Genomic DNA, 17,131 nt, shown 5'->3' on the forward strand with positions numbered 1-17,131 from the left:
AAGAAATCCCAGGGCTGATCTCCTTCAGAATGGACTGGTTGGATCTCCTTGCAGTCCAAGGGACTCTCAAGAGTCTTCTCCAACACCACAGTTCAAAAGCATCAATTCTTTGGCGCTCAGCCTTCTTCACAGTCCAACTCTCACATCCATACATGACCACAGCAAAAACCATAGCCTTGACATATAAAAAAATATATTAAAAATACATATAAAAATATATATGTGGTAATTCTAAATTGGTTAGCCATTTTTAAATGTTTAAGATGTTCCTGACTTCAACATCACACATATGTAAAATCTTAAAATACAATTTTTCATGTAAACTCATTTGTTTTCACCTTTTTAATAATTGCATGATGATTGATTGATTTGGTTGATCTTAGCACTTATATATTCTGCTGCTAAGTCTCTTCAGTCGTGTCCAACTCTGTGTGACCCCATGGACTGCAGCCTACCAGGCTTCTCCGTCTATGGGATTCTCCAGGCAAGAAAACTGGAGTGGGTTGCCATTTCCTTCTCCAATGCATGAAAGTGGAAAGTGAAAGTGAAGTTGCTCATTCGTGTCAGACTCTTAGCGACCCCATGGACTGCAGCCTACCAGGCTCCTCCATCCATGGGATTTTCCAGGCAACAGTACTGGAGTGGTGTGCCGTTGCCTTCTCCAAATAATATGGAATATGGTATGTATTATTTGACATGGGCTAAAAGAAAAACTGGAGTACTAATAAGGAAAACTTTAGCAGTAATGAATAACACCTTCAGAGTCATAGAGCAATAGTAATATTTCCAGTTTAAACCTTACATATGTTTTACATTTACACAAAATTAAAAGAATACAAAAATCAGTCCCAGAAATTTGTTCTTTCCTTGATTATTTGCATTATCAAAATTCTGAGCTATGTTGACATCAATCATTTATGTGAGTCCATCAGCAAAAAGATCCTCTAACAGGAGGGCAAGAATCTATATCAATGTAGCCATATGTATGTGTGGATGTTCATATGTGTTTATATGTATCCATATCTACCTATCTCTATCTGTGTCTTTCTATATCTACATCCATATCTGTTTAAACCTGAAAAAAAAGGAAACCAAAATCAGAACTGCAGTCATGGCAAATATGAAGTCAAAATTAATGGGTAAAATATTTTTATACTTCAATTCATGTCAAATTGGGGGCGAACTGCATCTGCAAATAATTGGTTGACAGTTTCTGTTTAAATTTTTATTACAAGGCCAGCTTTTTCTGTTGACTTCTTTCTGAATGCTGGGGTTTATTTATGCTGCACAGCACTCTATGATGAATACAAAAGTGAAATGCCTGGGGGAAATCAACTGTCAAACTGAATTCAGACATTATAGTTTCTATGATGTCAAAAAAAGTCAGGACTGTCACACCCAGACACTTGTAAGTTTGGAAAAACATGTTTTTGCTGCTTTTTCTTCTTAGGTTTTAACGGTTTTCAAATGCTGAAGTACACAGTACCCTCTCAGCTGTACTAGTTTTGTATGCAGTGGGGCTGTGGGAAGTGATTAAGGCCATTGGATTTTGTGTGTTGTACATTTACTTGTATCCATAGGGCAGTAATGGAAGAAAATTACAAAGAACAAGGATTTTATATCACCTTCAAAAATTGTCCTGCTGTGCATTCTCCTTCCCAGCACACAGCACAGGGGCATGAACTCCCGGCTTTCCCAAAAGCATTTTGCAGATTTACTGTTGCTTTAAACAATATTTTAAGAAGAAAGTACTTAAAGTTCTGGATGCTATCTAGATGAAAATATAAGCAAAATATACATGGAGAAAAGAAAAACAAAAGATCTAATCATACTAAAATTGAACTTTTATTCATCAGTTTGGACAGAATGGTTTTCTGCTTTCTATTTGTTTTCAATATTTGTGAGGAAGCAACCAAATGCACATCCTATAATCTTATTTTTATATATATGTATATATATATATATATATAAACATCTTAGATTATATATAGCATAAGCATGTGCTGTGCTGTCCTTAGCCTCTCAGTCATGTCCAACTGTTTGCAACCCTATGAACTGTAGCCTGCCAGGCTCCTCTGTCCATGGGACTTTCCAGGCAAGAATACTGGAGTGGGATGCCATTTCCTACTCCAGGGGATCTTCCCAACCGAGTGATCGAACCCAGGTCTCCTGTATCGCAGGTGGATTCTTTACCAGCTGAGCTACTAGGGAAGCCCAACATAAGTATAGATATCCATAATATGACTGTCTATCTATCTATTTATATTTGTTAGGCATTCCATCAAATCTCTCCTCTAAGTGACCTGTTAAGGACTCTTAACATAAGTCAATTACTATAACTTAAAATGGGTTTCCTTCACCTCTAAATAGGCATTTTGCCAGGACAACAAAGCTCAGTTTCCCCAAATGGTGTCTGTGCAAAAAAGATGAATTAATAAACAGCATTTTAAATATAGATCCTATAAAGTAAGCTTTGCAACAATGTTGCTTACCATAGGGGTTTTCTATTTGTGGTACTGTTTAAGATGGGTGACCAAAATGGTTTTAAAATTATGAAATAAAAACACTATCATAATTTAGGCTTATATAATTGTCAGATTTCTAGTTTCTGCTGTTCAGTTTCTACTAACACACATTCCTTCTTTTCCTTTTACTCAGAGGTCTGTCTTCTGTCTCATCCAACCATCTTTTCATCTATCCATCTGTTACCAATTATTTGGTTACATCAGTGTTTTATTGGTCATCTTCTGCTAACTGCTGAGCAATCCTTCCCCCCTCCATCCAGGAATATAAAGATGCTTATGAATGACACTTAGGCACCAAGATGCAAAATAAAGCTATTTCTCACATAGAAAATAGCAAAAAGATTACCCAAAGAGAAGGGCTCAGATTTAGGCAGTGTGGAACAAGATGAGGAGTACAGAATGAGCAGAGTAGTAGAGTCAGAGGGAGACAAATGGTTTTGCATTTTTAATTGTGTTCAGGGTAGATCATGGTTTGGGGTGATCTGGGTCTCATGTGGTTTGAAATTTCAAGGGATCCCAAGGGGAGAAAGAAAAACGGGCTTCCTTTCAGATTGCACAGATGTGGGGCAAAGAATAAAGGCGAATTTGAGGGCTTGAAAACTCTCAGAAGCCAAATATCCATAAGGGAGTCTCTTTCTTTAATACAAGTGACACTTTGATTGCTGTTCCATGATGCTAGGCTTGATCTTGCTCCTATACCCAGTCAGAATAATCTCATTCTTCTTTTTAGATCCCTTTCTGATATAGGAAAGTCAGTCTGTCCAAAGTCAGTCGGCTTATTGCTCTGGTTTTGTCTGATTGAGTAGTCATTATGGGAAATGTAAACTGTTTACTTTTCAATCCATTTTAAGCTGAGGATTCTGATTGACCCAGAAAGACACTGATTAAGGGGGTAATTGTAGCAGTTCTAATGGAATTTGGCTAGAGAAATAAGAAATAGATATATGCTTTATATCTTTCCACTGACCCTTCCCCCACCTCATCCTCCTCATGCCTGGAAAATTTTGATAGAAGTTATAGAATAAAAGTAAAACAGTAAGAGGAGAGAAAAATAGCATTTCTCTTTTAAATCTTGGTCAGTGCCAGTGCTAGAACAAATGACTGCCTCTGCTTAATCTTAATCTCACCAATTTTCAGCCACCTTCATAGTACAAGAAATTAAATGATGGCTAAAATATTAATAAAGTGTTTATGTTCATTTTAAATATATTTCTCATAAGTTTAGTTCAAATATGTTTCAATTTTAATTTATCCACAAGATTGCTGCTAAGTCATGTCAGTCCTGTCTAACTCTGTGCGACCCCATAGACGGTAGCCCACCAGGCTCCCCCGTCCCTGGGATTCTCCAGGCAAGAACACTGGAGTGGGTTGCCATTTCCTTCTCCAATGCATGAAGGTGAAGTCGCTCAGTCATGTCCGACTCTTAGCGACCCCATGGACTGAATGAAGCCTTCCAGGCTCCTCCGTCCATGGGATTTTCCAGGCAAGAATACTGGAGTGGGTTGCCATTGCCTTCTCCGATCCACAAGATTAGTTGTTGCAATAAAAGGAACTTTCCTTATTTATTTTTATTATTGGTTTCCTTCTAGCTTTACATTTTAAGGGTTGATACTCACTGATTTTTTTTATCCCAATTCCATTATGGGGTTTATTCAAAATTTTCAATGAATTCTCTTTTTTCTCTTTTAATTCTAAGTTCCTGTACCCCTCCATGACCTAAAATGAGTAAGAAAATGCCTCTTTCCTATCCAAGTTTTTAAAATCAGTAAAGTATAGGTCATGAAGACAAGAGGTATATTCATCTCATGGGTAGCTCTGTTTACATACAGACATATTGTAGAAAGGGCTTTCCTGGTGGCTCAGGCAGTAAAGAATCTACCTGCAATACAGGAGACCAGGATTCGATCCTTGGGTTGGGAAGATTCCCTGGAGAAAGGAATAGCTACCCATTCCAGTATTCTCGCCTGGGTAATTCACGGACAGAGGAGCCTGATGGATTGCAGTCCACGGGGTCACAAAGAGTCAAACATAACTTAGTGACTGAACAACAACATATTGCAGAGAAATATTTCAGTTGTTACTGGATTAGAAAGAGAGAAGAAAGATCAAAACAATTAGCTTCAAAGATCATATATTTCTACAAAAGAAGGCTTCCCTGGTGGCTCAAATGGTAAAGAATCTGCTTGCAATACAGAAGACCTAGGATTGATCTCTGGATCAGGAAGATCCCTTGGAGAAGAGAATGGCAACCCACTCCAATATTCTTGCCTGTAAAATTCCATGGACAGAGGACTCCCAGAGGAGCCTGGTGGGCTGCAGTCCGTAGGGCTGCAAAAAGTCAGACACAACTGAGTGACTAACACTTTCACTTTCTTTCACTTTTAAGTCATTCTTAATTTTATATTTATATAGCAAATCTTCCTATTTTAACAACATTTATCTTCCTTTAATGTGTTACCATAGCTCTATTCTTAGAGCTGGAATATTTTAGGAACATTACTTTCTCATTTTGTTTAATTCTAGCTTTATAAATTAAATGTTCATTAAAACTTTTACTTTCCATATTTTTCAGAGAAAACGATATTGGTCTGTATACAATATTGGTCTGTATAGGCTAATTTCCCATCATTTATTCATTAAAATACCCACTGTAGTTGAATACACTGAAACTGAGACATGACTCTAAGGATTATTTCCATCATGCTTTACTGCTTGATCAGGAAAGCGTTTGACAGTGGGGTAAATAAAAATTCAATTTTCTTCTAAGTGCTACACTCTGTCCATATGTTGTAATACGATGTGGCTGTTAGTGGAATTTTTAATCATATTTAGTAAAGGAACACAGGGTGTCTGTATCTTGCTCTGCTACAATAAAACTTTCTCCATGTTGGCTTTTGTTGTTGTTGTTCAGTTGCTAAGTCATATCTGACTCTTTGTGACCCCATGGACTACAGCACACCATGCTCTTCAGTCCATGGATTTCCCAGGCAAGAATACTGGAGTAGTTGCCATTTCCTTGTCCAAGGGATCTTACTGACTCAGGGATCAATATAAGCATATTCACTGCCAACTCTAATCCTAACCTAGTTTGTCATGTAACAGGGAACAAAGAAAAAAGTGTATTTCTTAGGCTCTACAGAAGAGAGAACCTTATATGTGTATCAGGTTCTGCCAACAGAGGCACCAGGAGCAAACCTAAGGAAGAAAATGTGAAACATTTCATAGTAGTTGTTTTCTACCAAAAACACCCTGGACAATTCTTTTTGTAAGAGATTTTTACACACAAAGATTAAGAAGGAAAGGAAAACTTAGTGCTTCAGTGATAGATAGGTGATAGATAGACCAGTGTTCAGTGTTGATTTGCCAGGCAAGGTGGGCTAACAGTCTAAGATCACACACTCCCCATTGCCAATTTAATTCATGCCAGCAGCTAGATTAGAACTTTAAACAGTGATGAGCAACTCCTAAGTGGTTAGGTAGGGAGGATGAGGAGGAGCCAAAAGGAAAAAGGATAAAGAATCTCTTAAATGAAGAGACAACAGAGAGAAACATATGTGAACGTTTCACATGTACTGGCCCCACAGCATGTTTAAGGGGGCATGATATTACATTTTCTTTTCTGTTCAGTAGATCAGAGAGGGGGATAGAAATCAACAGGCCTCCTCATTTTGCAATAAGTGGTTAAGCTGTAATGTCCTTACTGGGGATCTCAAGTATTAAAAGAGGACTTGTAAAGAATAAAAAGACTCTCATTGAAAAATGGCTTTAAAAATGAAAAGAAGTGCCATGACAGAGAGTTCCTACCACAGAGACTGCACATAAATTATGATTGGCTACACCACCACTGAAAGGTTGGAAACTTCTGATCTGCTCATCAGTTCAAGGTGCGTATAGTTTTCAAGACTGTACAGCTTGAATTTTGAGTTTTTTTAGTACATTAATTTTCATCAATTATAAAAATTATTGTTTTCCCAAAGTTCACATTTTAATAGTTAAATTAAGTGTGCAATCTAGCATTATTCAGATAAATTTAAACAAGGCCAGTTTTGAGAGGTCTTTAATTATGCAAACATTTTAAAGCATTATACTAGTGATAGTTTCTAGGGAATGCCTAAAATAGGAAACAAAATAAGACCAATACTACTTACAAATGTTAAAGAGATAGTAATACTAGACCACCTTCCCTGTCTTCTGAGAAACCAAACTGACTGGTTCAAAATTGGAAAAGGAGTACATCAATTATATATTGTCACCCTGTTTATTTGACTTCTAAGCAGAGTACATCATGCAAAATTCCAGGCTGGATTACTCACAAGTTGGAATCAAGATTGCTGGGAGAAATATCAACAACCTCAGATATGCAGATGATACCACTCTAATAGCAGAAAGTGAAGAGGAACTAAAGAGCCTCTTAATGACAGTGAAAGAGTGAAATCTGAGCAAAAGTGGAGATAGTGAAGGACAGGAGAGCCTGGCATTCTGTAGTCCATGGGTCTACACTATAGAGTAAAAAAAGCTGCTTAAAAGTCAACATTCAAAAATATAAGATCATGGCATCTGGTCCCATTACTTCATGCCAAATAGAAGGGGGGAAAGTGGAAGCAGTGACAGAATTAATTTTCTTGGGCGCCAAAATCACTGGAGATGGTGACTGCAGCCATGAAATTAAAAGACACTTGCTCCTTGGAAGGAAAGCTATGACAAACAGCGTATTAAAAAAGCAGAGACGTAATTTTGCCAACTAGAGTTCATAGGGTTCATAATTTTGCCAACTAAGGTTCATAGTTAAAATTGTATTTTTTCCAGTCGTCATGTGCAGATATGAGAGCTTGACCATAAAGAAGACTAAGCACTAAAGAATTGATGTTTTTGAATTGTGGTTCTGGAGAAGACTCTTGAGAGTCCCTTGGACTGCATCAAACCAGTCAATCCCAAACGAAATCAACCTTGAATATTCACTGAAAGGACTGATGCTGAAGCCGAAGTTCTAACCCTTTGGCCACCTGATTCTTAGAGCCGATTCACTGATGCTGGGAAAGATTGAGGGCAGGAGGCAGAGGGGGTGGCAGAGGATGAGATGGTTAGATATTAATAGCATCACCAACTTCATGGACATGAATTTGAGCAAACATGGAGATAGTGAAGGACAGGAGAGCCTGGCATGCTCTAGTCCACGGGATCCAAAAGAATTAGATATGACTTAGCAAGTGAACAACAGCACCACTTAGAAATCAGAATCATTTTTTATAAGAAACAAGTAGTTTAAATTAGTAATCATCAAGAATATGAAAAAAATCACAATATTTTAGAAGTTTCTTATGTAGCTTATCATATTCGATATTTTAAAATAGCAGTAACTGCTCAAGACGTACATGTACCTTTCCATGATGAATGCTCCAGAGAACCAATCATTTAGCCAGGTGTCATTTACACACTTAGGTTTCCTTTTCTAAGCATTTTTGTGACTATATTCTGAATAGCCTAATCAGACCTAGTGTGGGTAGATTGTATTACCATTTAGATTATATCTTTATATACTTACACAGCTGTGGACACAGTTTAAGGATAGAGAATGCATGAATTCAGATGTAAATATGAATACTCACATATATTCATAGGCATCATCCTTTCCTTACATTTTCTTAGTGAAATTTTTCAGATAAAGAGAAACACATGTCCAATCCCCTAAAAGACCGTTATTCCTCTTTGTAACAGTTATCAATACTTTTTGTGTTCATTTGAATGGGTTAATCTCTAGATAGCATTTATATGCTATCAAACTAACTCAGTAGATTCAATATTAATAGTCTAGAGATGATTTTTTTTATTTGGAATTTTTAGTGAATAACTTGAATAAACTGATTTGGAAAAAACTGTTAAGATTTGTTGGCAGTATCAAGCAACATTATATTTTTTTTTCCAAAGAATGTAGGAAAAAATAATTTGTAAACTATTCTGGATAAGCTGTTTGATTCTTTTCACAAACACTGGAGAAGGAGAGGCTTTCAGTAACTCTCTACTCTCATCTCTGGTTCTCCCCAACCTTTTAATGGCACAACTAACAGATGTGGGAAAAGTGGAAACATCTATCCTTCTATCAGGACTACAATTCCCAGCTCATATGTGAGAAAGGGAGAGTTCAGACTTCCAGACAGCATACGGAAAATACCATATTGAATTTTAATGTCTACTGTTTTTGATTTTCCAGAACAATTCTAACTGCATTGTTCTTATAAGCATCATATTGACAACAGTGGCTCCAAGTTAGCTCGTTGAAGCCAGGCCAAGAAGCATCCTAAATTATTAGTCACACACCTTATCCCTTGAAACAGTTATATAATTTAACAGAATTTGATTAATACTATTTACTTTTTACCTTTGCATATAGTAAGTGACTTAAAAATATACTAATTTTTTTGTAAGGGCAAAAATTAGCTGATGAATACCAAGAGATTTTACAATGTATGCCTCAAACAAGAGTGACCCCTTGATGAATATTATGTGCCCTTCTTCTTGTCATATTACACATAGGATAGAGACTAGAATTTAGTCAAGTAGATATTCTTCCATAATAACTTCTAAATTCTTTACAGCTTTTCTCTCAGATTAAATCTTTGATATCCCTGGAATTGGTAAGATTTCATTTTTTTTAAAAACTATAGATAACTACTTGGCCCCCAAAATGTCTAACCCTTCTCATTGTCCAAGGGTACCTCTCTCATGCATGGTGTTTATTTATAAGTCTGTTTTTTTGGGCTTTCTAGTATGTATAAGCATTTTATCTATCTATTCTTTCACTGTTTTCAAGCTGTCTCAATTGCTGTAACTCTGCAGTGGTCCTTCAAGCTACATAAAGCTCTCAGAGAGAAGTTAGTCCTTTCCCTCTAATCACGTTCCTTTCACAGCCCCTACAATACCTATTTCTAACCATTACTATACATCTCAAAGCTCTTGCCTGGCCACTTTCCCCACTACACTCGGCAGAATACCTTGAATCCCACTTAACAGAGAACATAATGGCTTCCTGGCTTTCCACCTCCAAACGGATCAGCATCATCAATCATCCTTACAGCCTTTCTTCCAGTTTGAGTAGAGGAGATGTTACTGCCATTTATAGCAACAACTATGAGTATAGATTGAATTCCATCTCTTCCCATTTTCCCAGGTACTATATACCATTAATTCAATTCTCTTCTCATTTTTTATCTTCTGTTCAATATATTTTGCCTCATTTTTTGATAATAAGATTGGTGATTTTCCCTTATTTTAAAAAGTAATATATTTTAAGAATAAGATAGAGGAAAAAATACAAAAAATATGTTTATGAGTATAACATCTTACAAAGTTTACATGTACTCTAAATTATGTTGTACACACAGTTTTTATCAGTATAGATAAATTTAGGTCATAAATATCCTTTTAATATAATACATGGGCCCTTCTATAGATAATTACAGCTTATGAATGCATATATATCCCTTTTGGTTTTATAACATTTTGAAAATAATGCAAGTGCTTTTTTTTTTAACAGACATAAGTATAATGAAAATTTACTCTTCTTCCTACTCTACAGAGTTATCTTGTGAATACATATGTATATGAATTGGTATAATCCCATTCTTATCAACACAGATAGATTAATATATGCTCTGTGATATATATTACTGTTTTTAATTAAATACTTTCTCTTGATAATTTTACATTTCAGGTTTTACATGTACAAAATGGTCGATATTTCCTAATATATGCATACTATCCCAAACTATATTAACTACTCACCTGTTTTTTCCTTCCCATCCTCTACCATGTCCATTATTTCTTTGATTCATTCTCTTACTTCTGCCAATGTTTCATAAAATTAAAATTTCTGTTTTCAATGGATATAACTTTTCTGCAGTACTCCAGTACTAATCAGTGGTTACTCACAAATCTCCACAGCCAACTCAATCCACTTTTTACATTTAGCCTTATGATAACTGACTAGAAATTGTTTAATACCATGGGCATATGAAAATCAACATTTCTAAACAAGAATGAATTGTTTTCTCTAAATCTGAGTCTAGTGTTATTTATTAATCAATTCTGTTCTTATCATATTCATGCTTTGGTAAAAGTTACTCTTATTGATCTAGTTACCTAAGCCAAAAAGGGAAATCATATTTGAATCTCCTCTATTACAGTCGATCATGAATGAACTACAGCAGGTTCCTCAGTGCCATCCAGATATATCCCCTCTGATATCTCCTTGCTCTTACTGTTTTATTTTCCTCTTCACTTATTTCTAAACTTAAAACGTGAAGTGACCATTTTAATTGGTCTCTCCAAAGCCATTCAGTATCTTCCACTCTAATATTTCAATGGTATAAAGTGATTTTCTTAAATGTTAAGTTGATTCTGTTACTTCTATGCACAGAGTCATTTCTCAGAATTATTTTCTTCAATATAAAGCAGACATTTTCAATTTTACATGGAAAAAAAAAATTCTGTGGCAGTAAAACTATAAAGGTATTCCTCCAAGCCTGTCCTCTGGCTCTGTGCTCTAGGTATTATTGTGAAGGGAGTAGGTTACCTATCATGTGTGTGCTCAGTCACTTCAGTCATGTCTGACTCTTTGTGACCCTTTGGACTGTAGCCCCCAGGCTCCTCCGTCCATGGGATTCTCCAGGCAAGAATACTGAAATGGCTTGCCATGCCCTCCTCCAGGGGATCTTCCTGACCCAGGGATTGAACATCCGTCTCTTACGTCTCCTGCATTGGCAGGAAGGTTGTTTACCACTAGTGACACCTGAGAAGCCCTTTCATCTCACTTTAAAATAGGTTATTCTGAATTATTAGGATGGGCTCAGTCTACTCACATGAGATTTTAAAAGAATAGGAAAGCAGGAGAGAGATACAGATGAAGAATGAGTCATGGAGAGAAGGTAGAAATGGAAGTCAGAGATCCTCAAAGCCTGAGAGGAACTGAACCCTACATTGCTGAAGGGGGTGACATGGAAGACATGAAAAGCAATGTGGGCACTATATAGGAAAAAACCTGACAGCAAAAAAAGGGGACCCAGTCTTACAACCATGAAAAACCAGATTCTGCCAATTTATAAGGAACTTAGAAGATGCCGGAGAGGGTGTGGAGAAAAGGGAACTCTCTTACACTGTTGGTGGGAATGCAAACTAGTACAGCCATTATAGACAACAGTGTGGAGATTCCTTAAAAAACTGGAAATATAACTGTCATATGACCCTGCAATCCCACTGCTGGGCATACACACTGAGGAAACCAGAAGGGAAAGAGACACGTGTACCCCAATGTTCATCGCAGCACTGTTTATAATAGCCAGGACATGGAAGCAACCTAGATGCCCATCAGCAGATGAATGGATAAGAAAGCTGTGGTACATATACACAATGGAATATTACTCAGCCATTAAAAAGAATGCATTTGAATCAGTTCTAATGAGGTGGATGAAACTGGAGCCTATTATACAGAGTGAAATAAGCCAGAAAGAAAAACACCAATACAGTATACTAACGCATATATATGGAATTTAGAAAGAAGGTAATGATAACCCTGTATGCGAGACAGCAAAAGAGACACAGATATATTGAACAGTCTTTTGGACTCTGTGGGAGAGGGTGAGGGTGGGATGATATGGGAGAATGACATTGAAACATGTAAATTATCATATGTGAAATGAATCACCAGTCCAGGTTCGATTGGATGATACAGGGTGCTCGGGGCTGGTGCACTGGGATGACCCAGAGGGATGGGATGGGAAGGGAGGTGGGAGAGAGGTTCAGGATGGGGAACACATGTACACCCATGGCAGATTCATGTCAATGTATGGAAAAACCAATACAATATTGTAAAGTTAAATACATTAATTGAAAAAAAAGAAGATGATCCTTTATAGACCTTCTTATCTTTCCTGAGAGGAGCCCAGAAGGCTAACAACAGCTTGGTATGGGCTTTATAAAACCTAGAGCAGTAACACCAATCAAGCAGACCCTAACTTCTGACCTATAGAATTGTGAAATATTAAGTTGTGCTTCTAAATTTGTGATAATGTTTTACAGCAGAAATAGAAAATTAGTACACATTCATAATCTTGACTTCACCTACTCAAACTTTATTCCTGATCACTGCCCTTTCTCCATTTTACCGTGAAGTAATCTCAAATACTTTATGTTCCTGTATTACCAGGCTCTTTAATATTTCAATATCCTTGATTTTTCTAACCTTTCTTATTGTATCTGGGTAATTTCTACGAACTCATCACACAATTCATCATAGCTAACATCTCTTCCAAAAACCTACCTGAACTACCAAGTCTGTTGAGTTCTCCACTTATATCTTCCCATACACTAATTTATTTCCATCAAAACACTTAAGGCATCCTCTGGTAATTATCAACTTGTGTGTCTCCCCATCTTTGACTATAAGCTCTTTGAAGACAAAGACTATAAATCTGTTAACTGCTTAGGCCCAGCACAAAGCACAAGACAGAATTTATGCAAAATAAATATTTATAGAATGCATGCCAGAATGACGCATTTGTAGTGATGGAGTGAATTCTTGGGAATGATTTATTAACTACCAAGTATATCAGTGAAAAGTCACTATCCTTTCTGAAAATTATTATGCCAATAAAGATTAATCTAAAGGGGTTTTTAGTATATGCTGGCACTTAACCATTGTTTGTTTCCAAATAGCTCATTCTAAGAAAATTGTCTATAGTTGGCAATGATAATTTTTCCTACTTAAAAATCATTATTTCCTTAAAACTGCAAGCTTTCTAAAAGAGAACTGTTTTCACTTCCATATTTTCATATGCTTGTTCCTAGTAGATGGATACTTGTGTGCATTTTTTCATAGATGAATGATTAATTAAAATCCCCCTTAGGAAACAATACTGAAAGATTTTTACCTGCCTTAATATTTCCTCACATCCATAACTTGCTCCAGCCCAGATTAGAGAAATGCTGATAACTGTAGCGAACCTGAATTCCATTGAACTCAGGTTCAGACTTTTTTTCTACTTCATTCACTAGGACCTGCCTTCTTAAAACAGTATTTGTTGTTATTTATTATTGCTGTCAATGGTACTGGCTTCTGAAAACTACTAGAAAAGCTTGCATTTCCCCAACTCTGCTCTATTTGTGATACCTGTAGCACTGCTGCTGCTGCTGCTGAGTCGCTTCAGTCGTGTCCGACTCTGTGACCCCAGAGACGGCAGCCCACCAGGCTCCCCCGTGCCTGGGATTCTCCAGGCAAGAACGCCGGAGGGGGTTGCCATTTCCTTCTCCAATGCATGAAAGTGAAAAGTGAAAGGGAAGTCGCTCAGTCGTGTCCGACTCTAGCGACCCCATGGACTGCAGCCTACCAGGCTCCTCTGTCCATGGGATTTTCTAGGCAAAAGTACTGGAGTGGGTGCCACTGCCTTCTCCAACTTGTAGCACTAGGGATTCATTTACCAAGGCATAGGGCTTCCCAGGTGGTGCTAGTGATAAAGAATCTGCCTACCAATACAGGAGACATAAGAGACATGAGTTCAACCACTGGGTTGGGAAGATCCCTTGGAGGAGCACGTGATAATCCACTTTCTTGCATGGAGAATCCCATGGACAGAGAAGCCTGGTGGGTTACAGTCCATGGGGTTGCAAAGCGTCAGACATGACTGAAGTGACTTAGCACACACATGCGTGCAGGGCAAAGGCCAAGGGATGCCTTATGTTCATTCACAGGAAGATACATCATGCGCATTCCAATCCTGTATCAAATCTACCATTCTGCATTCGTTGGTCTATTTTCATTTGGTTCAGAACCAATGGTTAAAAAAATCTCATTAATTACTTAATTTAAAATCACACACCAGCCAATAAAGCTGAGGGAAACTTATTTTTCAGTACCATATCATTACCTAAGAGATCATTTATTTTTATCTAAAATAATCTTGTCACAGTCTGTAAATATCATTTCTCATGTGTAATCTTAGATATGAAAATTTGATTATACTACTTAAAGATGAAAAACTTTATAAGATCTTTATGCTTGTCATATGCATATGTTAAACACATCTATATTTACATATACAATTGCATGTATTCTATTTTTAATGTTATACAATCCTAGAAGGAAGACTGGTCTACTGTTTCACAAATAACTTAAACTTCTTCTTAGAAGCGCAATAGTATTTGCTTAATGATGTATTGCTCTATTTGAAATATATTTATATGTTTGCATCAGAAAGTGCAAAATCCCATAAATTAATCTGATTAAAAATTATAATAACTTAAAAGTTAGAGTTAAATTTTATTATCATGAAATGCTCATGGTTTTGGATGCTACTTATCTTCGTCAATCTTCTAAAGTACTCAATTCCCTCTACAGAATGTTGTTTGGATAAGGGAAAATAGTGAAGTGAGGTTGAATGCCAGACGTTTAATTAGCACCACTCATCTAGCCCACTTTAAATAGCATAATACTCTCAAAGAGGAAGGAATTTTCTGTCAGTATTTAAAATAGACAGTAAATACTTCTATATGATTTAATGGCTCTGCATTGCAAATCATTTAATACATAAAATGAACAGAAAAAAGATATGCTTATTTCTTGGTTGTCATACAAAACAGTGACAGGTAAAAGAAACAAACTTGAGATATCATAGGATAAATACAATGTAACTAGGACAACAACCCCGTCCGGGCAAAAATACTACAGTGGGTTGCCACACCCTCCTCCAGGGGATCTTCCTAATCGAGGAATTGAACCCATATGTATTATGTCTCCTGCATGTGCACCAGTGCTACCTGGGAAGCCCATGCTGTGCTATGACTAGTTGTATAGTCATGTCCAACTCTACGTGACCCTATGGACTGTAGCGCACCAGGCTCCTTAGTCCATAGGGATTCTCCAGGCAAGAATACCGGAGTGGCTGCCATCCCCTCCTCCAGAGGAAGCCCATGCTGCTGCTGCTGCTAAGTTGCTTCAGTCGTGTCTGACTCTGTGCGACCCCAGAGACGGCAGCCCACCAGGTTCCCCTGTCCCTGGGATTCTCCAGGCAAGAATACCGGAATGGGTTGCCATTTCCTTCTCCAATGCATGAAAGTGAAAAGTGAAAGTGAAGTCACTCAGTCGTGTCCGACTCTTAGCGACCCCATGGACTGCAGCCTACCAGGCTCCTCCGTCCATGGGATTTTCCAGGCAAGACTACTGGAGTGGGGTGCCATTGCCTTCTCCAGAGGAAGCCCATATTTATACACAAATCTGGTTATTTTGTTTTGTTTCTATATATAAGATCAAAATGTAGTTTACTTGTCAATTTAAAGTAAACCCACAAATATTTTCCAATTAAGCTGTTCTTTACTGCCTTTGTCTGAATTTCAATTTCTCAACTTATTAGCCATGGCACTTTGAAAAATTAATTCTCGGATTTCTAGTGTACAAAATCTGAATAATACTAGGGATTTATCTTACCAGGGTGTTGGGGGGATTAACTGAGATAAGCCATGTAAAATGTTTGGCCTAGAGTTACGTACATTGATAATGACCAACAAAAGTTAATAGTCATTATCATAATTATTTTTGAAAGCACTAATTAGATAGTTCCCTGGTGGCTCAGACAGTAAAGCATCTGCCTACAATGCGGGAGACCTGGGTTCAATCCCTGGGTTGGGAAGATCTCCTGGAGAAGGAAATGGCAGCCCACTCCAGTACTCTTTCCGGAAAATCCCGTGGGTGGAGGAGCCTGGTAGGCTATAGTCCATGGGGTCGCAAAGAGTCGGACACAACTGAGAGACTTCACTTTCACTTTCAATCATCTTATTTTATAAACTCCATTTTCATGCTAAATTTTCAAATGTGTTAGAAATACCAAAACGATAGACCAAATTTCCTTCTACCACTGGTAATGATGGTGGATACATTTGTAAGAGGGTGCAGGCGTACGTGCTTAGGCACTCAGACTTGTCCTTTGTCCCACTCTTTGTGACCCCATGGACTGCAACAAGCTGGGCTCCTATGTCTACGGGTATGGGCAAGAATACTGAAGTGGGCTGTCTCGCTCTCCTCCAAGGGATCTTCCCAACCCACGGATCAAACCCAGGTGTTCGCATTGCAGGCGGATTCTTTACTGTCTGAGTCACGAGAGAATCCCTGTAAGTGTAAAAGTGTCAGTCAGGTCAGTCACTCAGTCATGTTGTATGTCTTGTGACCCCATGGACTGCAGCATGCCAGGCTTCACTGTCCATCACCAACTCCTGGAGCTTAATCAAACCCATGTCCATCTCGTTGATGATGCCATCCAACCATCTCATCCTCTGTCATCCCTTGAACCTCCTACCTTCAATCTTTCCCAGCATCAGGGTCTTTTCCAATGAGTCAGTTCTTCTCATCAGGTGGACAAAGTATTGGAGTTTCAGCTTCAGCATCAGTCCTTCCAATGAATACTCAGGACTGATTTCCTTTAGGATAGACTGGATTGATCTCCTTGCAGTCCAGGGGGCTCTCAAGAGTCTTCTCCAACACCACAGTTGAAAAGCATTAATTCTTGGAGCTCAGCTTTCTTTATAGTCCATCTCTCACATCCATAGAAAACTACTGGAAAAACAAT

The sequence above is a fragment of the Bison bison genome, unplaced genomic scaffold, assembly GCF_000754665.1.
Source record: "Bison bison bison isolate TAMUID 2011002044 unplaced genomic scaffold, Bison_UMD1.0 scf7180017864061, whole genome shotgun sequence".
In the NCBI taxonomy this organism is placed as follows: Eukaryota; Metazoa; Chordata; class Mammalia; order Artiodactyla; family Bovidae; genus Bison; species Bison bison.